Raw genomic sequence first — 6,117 nt, 5'->3', positions numbered from 1 at the left:
TCTCTCTCTCTCTCTCTCTCTCTCTCTCTCTCTCTCTCTCTCTCTCTCATTTGGGGAGATAGCTTAGTTGTCTAATGATGTGCCTGACTGGCAAGCTCATGGACCCAGGTTCGATCCCCAGTACCAGCATACCATGCTGGCCCTGGTGGCAAGTCTGAGTCACAAAGCAAAACCCTGTACCAAATACATAAATAAATAAAAGACTGAAAAAATAAAGTCTCCTTTTCTATTATCCCTATAGTAACAATTGAAAAATGGAGAAATATTCCAAAGGAAACTTTGAAAAATGCTTCTTTTCAACCAAAAGATAGAGCTTATCCTATATTCAACGCTGAGGAGATTATGTATGTATGTATGTATGTATGTATGTATGTATGCATGTATGTATGTACCTACTGACCAATATATAGATATATCTATAGATAATATTTCTACCCTTTTCAGAAATTTTGACTTGCAAAACACTAGGATGATCATAACCATGGAAAGATTTTCATAGAAAGTACTAGGAACAACTCAAATTTCAATTCAGACAGTTGGACCGGGGAGATAGCTTAGTGGCATAGGTGCCTTCCTGGAAAGCCCAAGGTCCTGAGTTTGATTCCTGTACCCCCCCCAAAAAAAAAGGAGTAGCTTCAATTCAGACAGTTAATGGCAGATAGAATGATAGGTTTTTCATTGATAGGTTTTTCCTACTTCCTATTTTTGCTTCCTAATAACCTTCCATGCTACACATGAATTATTTCCATATTTGGAATGTAGAGCAAAATAAACTTTAATTGTAAGTGAATTAATACATTGAGGGGGGAGTTGGGGTTGGACTCCAGGGCTTCAAGCATGCTAGGCAAGTTCTCTACCGCGGTGCTGCACCCCAACCTCCTCATCTGTTCTAAGTGAACATCTCCCTTCCTCTGCTGACTTTGGGTCCCTCCTCCCACTTACCCTAGTCATTTATCCTGGCATATCTGTGGTTCTATGGAGCTTTTTAAAAAGGTCCTATGTGGCTTTTCCAGGGCTGGACACATCCTCTTCAGACTTTAGCCAAAGTAAATGAAGTATGTTTTGCTGAGGGAGTCAGTTTGAGAGAAAGGAATGGCCTGATTGAACCACCATGTTCTTCCTGGATCTTGTGCTCATTGGAATTCTTGATGGCAACCAATTAAAATCTGGCATGGAGCCGGGCATGGTGGCACATACCTGTAATCCCAGCACTGGGGAGGCTGAGGCAGTAGGATCCTTGTGAGTTCACGACAAGACCAGCCTGGGCTACAAAGTAAGCTCAAGGCCATCCTGTCTCAAAAGGACCAAAACAAACAGACAAACAACAACAACAAAAAAAACAAACAAAAAATTGGGCATGGAAAATGGGTCTCTTCTATGGGAAGAGAATTGTGCAGCTGATAGAATCCATGAGAAGGCTGGGGAATTGGGTGGTGGAAAGGAATAACAAGTGAATGAGGCAAGCCACAGTCACGATCGAGCCACAGGGCTGTGTTTTTAGGCCCACCCAAGGGTGCCATTACCACTAGACATTTGTTATCATGCTACCAAGACTTGTCCCTGAGTGCTCCTTGCCACGCTGCAGAACCCTCAACTCCAGCAACCACTGCAGATGCCCTCTGCCTCCCAAGGTGTCAGGTGCCCCCAAAACACTGAGCCACTGAGCCAAGCTGATGTGTTGGTTTCCCAGCTGCTGGGTAAAGAAGGAAACTATCCTCCTTGGCCCTAGAGTAAAGCCCCTCTTCTCAAGTTTCCCTAAAGGGAAAAGATGTTCAAAGGCTGGGCAGCCAGTGTAAAGAGTGTGTTTAACATTAAACACAGCAGTTCCCCTTCCTACCCTTAATCACAGACTCAGTTACCTGTAATCAGCCACATTTCAAAAATACTGAATGAAAAGTTCCAGAAATAAAGCTGAACTTGGTGTTACAGGCCTGTATCAGCAGCACACTAGGGGGTTGAAGCAGAGGGATCCCAACTTCAATCCTAGGCTGGGCAATTTAGCAACTTAGAGAGACTCTGTCTCAAAAAGGGGGAGAGCTATGAATATATGTCAGTACAAAGGTACTCAGTTCAATCCCCAATATCTCAAAAAAACTCAGAAATAGTCCATCTATTTAAAGATAGTAGGGGGGCCAGGAAGATGGCTCAGTAGAATAAGTACTTCCCTGGCAAGCGCAAGGGTCTGAGTTCAATCCCCAGTTCCTCAAAATAAATAAATAAATAAATAAATAAATAAATAAATAAAATGGTTATTTTGGTATATTGCTATAACCATTTTTTATTTTAGTACTAGTTACTGTTAATCTTTTTCTGTAACTAATTTTATAAAATAATCTTTATCACAGATATGCATATGTAGAACAACACAGAATACCCATGATTTGATGCTTTCAGCCCCCCAGGGTGGTCCAGGAGCATACTCTGCAGATAAGAGGGGATGGCTATCATCTGTAAAGGGGCTATGAGGAGCTTAGCGAGGCAGGGAAAGGCAGACCAACTACGTGTAGAAATGGCTTCCCTCCCCAGGATAATGTACACTGTGGCTGTCTTGCAACCTGCATTCCTGTGACAGGAAGGTTCTATTTTCATTAGGTTGAAAACTTACCCCTCAGAAGGACAAACTTCTTTTAATAAAAACCATCCTAACTAATACAATACAGATCAACATTTTTTTTTTTTCCAGAAGGATCAGGATGCAGGTGAAGTATCTCTGTTTGGCTGTGTAGCTAGAGTTTGTTGCTCAGTTTGTCAGGCACACAGATATCTGTAGGTCACTAATTGAAGGAAGTGGGACATAGCAAAGCACTTGAAAGATTTTTTGTTCTCTGAAGAACTTGTAGTTGAGGTGAATTAATTAAATAAACTGATACTACCACAGAGAAAGGCCCTATCAGTGCAGGGAATGGGAAAGGAGTGGAAAACAAAGCATGGATCTTTTATTGGCTTCCTTGTTCAGGAACATATCTTTCTGCTTGTAAATGTCTAAACATTGAGATTGAATCCAGAAACTTGAAGATGAAGTTTGAAGACAGAGTTGGTGCTACTGGGGCTGTTGTTGGATTCTTAGGTGCCAGACACAGACTCTAAACTGGACTCTGCAGGAGAAAAGTGGTGGGTGGAGTTGACCCACTTGAGAGTTTGGTGGCTTAGGAATGGAACTGGAAATCAATGATTAAGACAGGGGAAAAAATTCTCCTGTTTTGGAACTGATATGGATACACTCACCGCAGAGGAAGTGACATAGCCTGAGAGCTTTAGGACATTGGCCTTATGCAATCTCTACAGTATAATATGTATATATATATATTTTTCAACGAGTTGCTTGGAGAGTTTCAGTATTTTTGGATAGTTTTCATGAGCCTGCAGCCTCTTGAGAATTGCCAATGTATTCATAGAGAAGGAGCATTTGCGCTTAAGTAATTAGGTTTTTCAGGCAACAGGGACAAGGAATATGCCTTCTAGAATTGCAAGCAAAAGAGCAATTTGTTTCTTTGAGTAGGATGCATTCCCGCTCACTTGGTCTGGGATCTTGCTCTTCCTAGGACTCCACAGCAGATGAGAAGACCTGATCTTGGAGAATTCGAGAACCTGAGACAGAGTGGCTATGTGCAGGGCGTCGTCAGTTACATGGAACTGAATGCACACTAGAACTGACTCTCAATGAACTAGATGAAGTTTAATTCTCGTTGTGTAAGAACACCAAAGTCATGAACATTGAAGAAATGATTCAAGGCTCATTACTCTCTTGGATTTGGAGGCCTCACCAATCATAGGAAAGTTGAGATAAGCCATCTGATCCCTCTGCTCTAACCTGAGCATCTCTCTTAAGAAAAGCTTTGAAGAACAAAGTCACAAAAGGGAGGCAGTGTAGGGGGATAGAGAGGATGTTCCACTTTTCTCTTTGTTTCAAGGTTGTTGGGAATAGCTGGTAGGTAAAGTCGACTGCTAGCACAGGGATGGTGTCCTTTTACCTTTGGCTGTGTCCCTGGGTGATTGGACCATAATCGTGGAACATAAATTTGCAAGAGCCTGATGTAGCAAAACTTCCATAGACCAGGGAGTGTGGAAGCAGGGACTAGGCTGGTGCTCTGTGGGCATTTCAGAGCTCAGGCCTGGGCCCAGTGCAGGACCTTGAGTGGAGAATGTCTTTGTTGCCAGTTATACTAAAAGATGATGTCTAGGGCCAGAGAGATAGACCAGCAGCATAAGCACCTGCCTGGCAAGCACAAGGTTCCAAGTTTGATCCCCAGTACTGAAAGAAAAAAAAATGAAAAGAAAAGAAACAAGATGATGTCTAGAACCTGGCAATTAAGACTGAATCCTAGTGTACACTTTCAAAAATATTTTTTTAACAGTGTGACAAGGAGATCATCCAATGGTATTCCCTGTCACCTACCCAGATTCTGTGATGGCAATATACCTTATAACTGTTTTTGTTTTCAGTTTTTTAAAAAGACAGGATCCCACTACGTTGCCTAGGGTGGCTTTGAGTCCTGGCTTCAAGTGATCTTCAGGCTACAGGCACATACCATCGGACCAGGTTAACTTCATACTTCTTACTGACTGTATGACTTTCAAGAAATTACTTGTATTAGCCAGTTTTCTGTTGCTATTACAAAATACCTGAGACAAAATTAACTTAAGCAACATATAAGGAGGAAAGGTTAATTTTGGCTCACAGGTTCAGAGGTATCAGTCCATGGAGGTGGTTGCTTTTGTGCCTGAGATAAAGCCCAGCATTGTGGTGAGCTCGTGGGGCTGAGCATGCTGCTCACCTCATGACAGCTGGGAAGCGAAGAGCAGGCAGGGGCGGGGCTGGAGGCCAACATCCTCTTACATGCATACATCCCATGAACCTAACTGGCTTCATCTATGCTCTGCTTCTTCAAGGTTCCACCGTCTCCCAGCTGTGCCACAGGCTGACAATCAACACTAAGCACATGGGGCACATGAGGGTGGGGCATTTTAGCTCCAAAGTATGGCAGGAGTTTTCTTATTATTATTAGAGACAAGGCCTCACTACATAGTTCAGGCTAGCTTTGAACTCACTCTAGTCCAGGCTGGCCTTGAGCTTGTGGCAATCCTCCTGCCTCAGCCTCCTGACTGCTGGGATTACAGGCATGCACCACCATGCCCAGTTAGCTCCAAAGTATAACACTAATTTTTCTGTGCCCCTGTCTGATCATTTGTAAAAGGTCAGTAAGATATGACTTATCAGCTGGGCATGGTGGTGCCCACTTGTGGTCCCCACTATTGAGAACCTGAGGCAAGAGGGTTGCTTGAGCTCAGGAGTTTGGGGGCAGCCTGGGCAGCATAGCAAGAGCCTTCTCTTAAAAAGAAAAGGAAACAGAAAAAAATATGACTTGTCTCATATGGTTTTTGTAAGTGTTTAATATAGTAAGTCATGAATATAGAATTACACATAGTAACTGCAAACAACTGATTGCATCAGTGTCCAGCTGTAATGGTGGGCATGTGCAAGAATGCAGGCAACATCCTCTGTGCAAAGCTGTGTGGAACACCAGGTAGGTTTTTGTTTAGCCTAAGCTCAGAAACTGTCACACCCATTTACTTTAATCCGACTGAAATTCATCAGGCATCTGTATGTGGAAATAATTAACTTACGGCTATAATATTAACAGGCTGCTTGTGTTAGAATCTTAGTGGCAAATGCTTTGTTCCACTGATGTCTTTCCTAAGCAGCAGAGCAACATGGTTGAACAACAGCTGCCCTGGATCTTCATAGTAAGACCCTCAAAAATAAGGAGTAGCAGGGGGTTCTGTAGTGTTTCTCATGCTGAGGTCTGCTAGTCACCAGGATTTGGAGACAATTTGACCATTTGAGTTTATGTTTTTATAAAACAAAACTTAGTTTCTTAAGGCAGTTGTCTTTCAAACTGGAGCCTGTGGAACTTTTATGTTTTTCTTAGTGCTGACTTATTCCTGAAGGTTCAAGAATGCTGAAGTAGAAAGGACAAAGGCTTGGACTTCAGACAGATCCACGTTCAGGGGGCTTCTACTGCTTACTTGCTAGGAGATCTAGGATGATCTCCCAGCAAGTAAGATCAGTATTTGGTCTTTCTGAGCTTCATTTTTGTCATTTGCAAATGGTGACAA

At 42.6% G+C, this 6,117-nt stretch overlaps 1 pseudogene; it reads left to right on the top strand.

The window, feature by feature from the left end:
- LOC101592369 overlaps positions 1–3,648 on the top strand; it is a 63,570-nt pseudogene extending 59,922 nt beyond the window's left edge.
- Positions 3,649–6,117: the final 2,469 nt, after the last annotated feature.

Source organism: Octodon degus, unplaced genomic scaffold (genome assembly GCF_000260255.1).
Source record: "Octodon degus isolate 3935 unplaced genomic scaffold, OctDeg1.0 scaffold00017, whole genome shotgun sequence".
Lineage (NCBI taxonomy): Eukaryota > Metazoa > Chordata > Mammalia > Rodentia > Octodontidae > Octodon > Octodon degus.
This window is presented reverse-complemented; position numbering and strand designations above follow the sequence as displayed.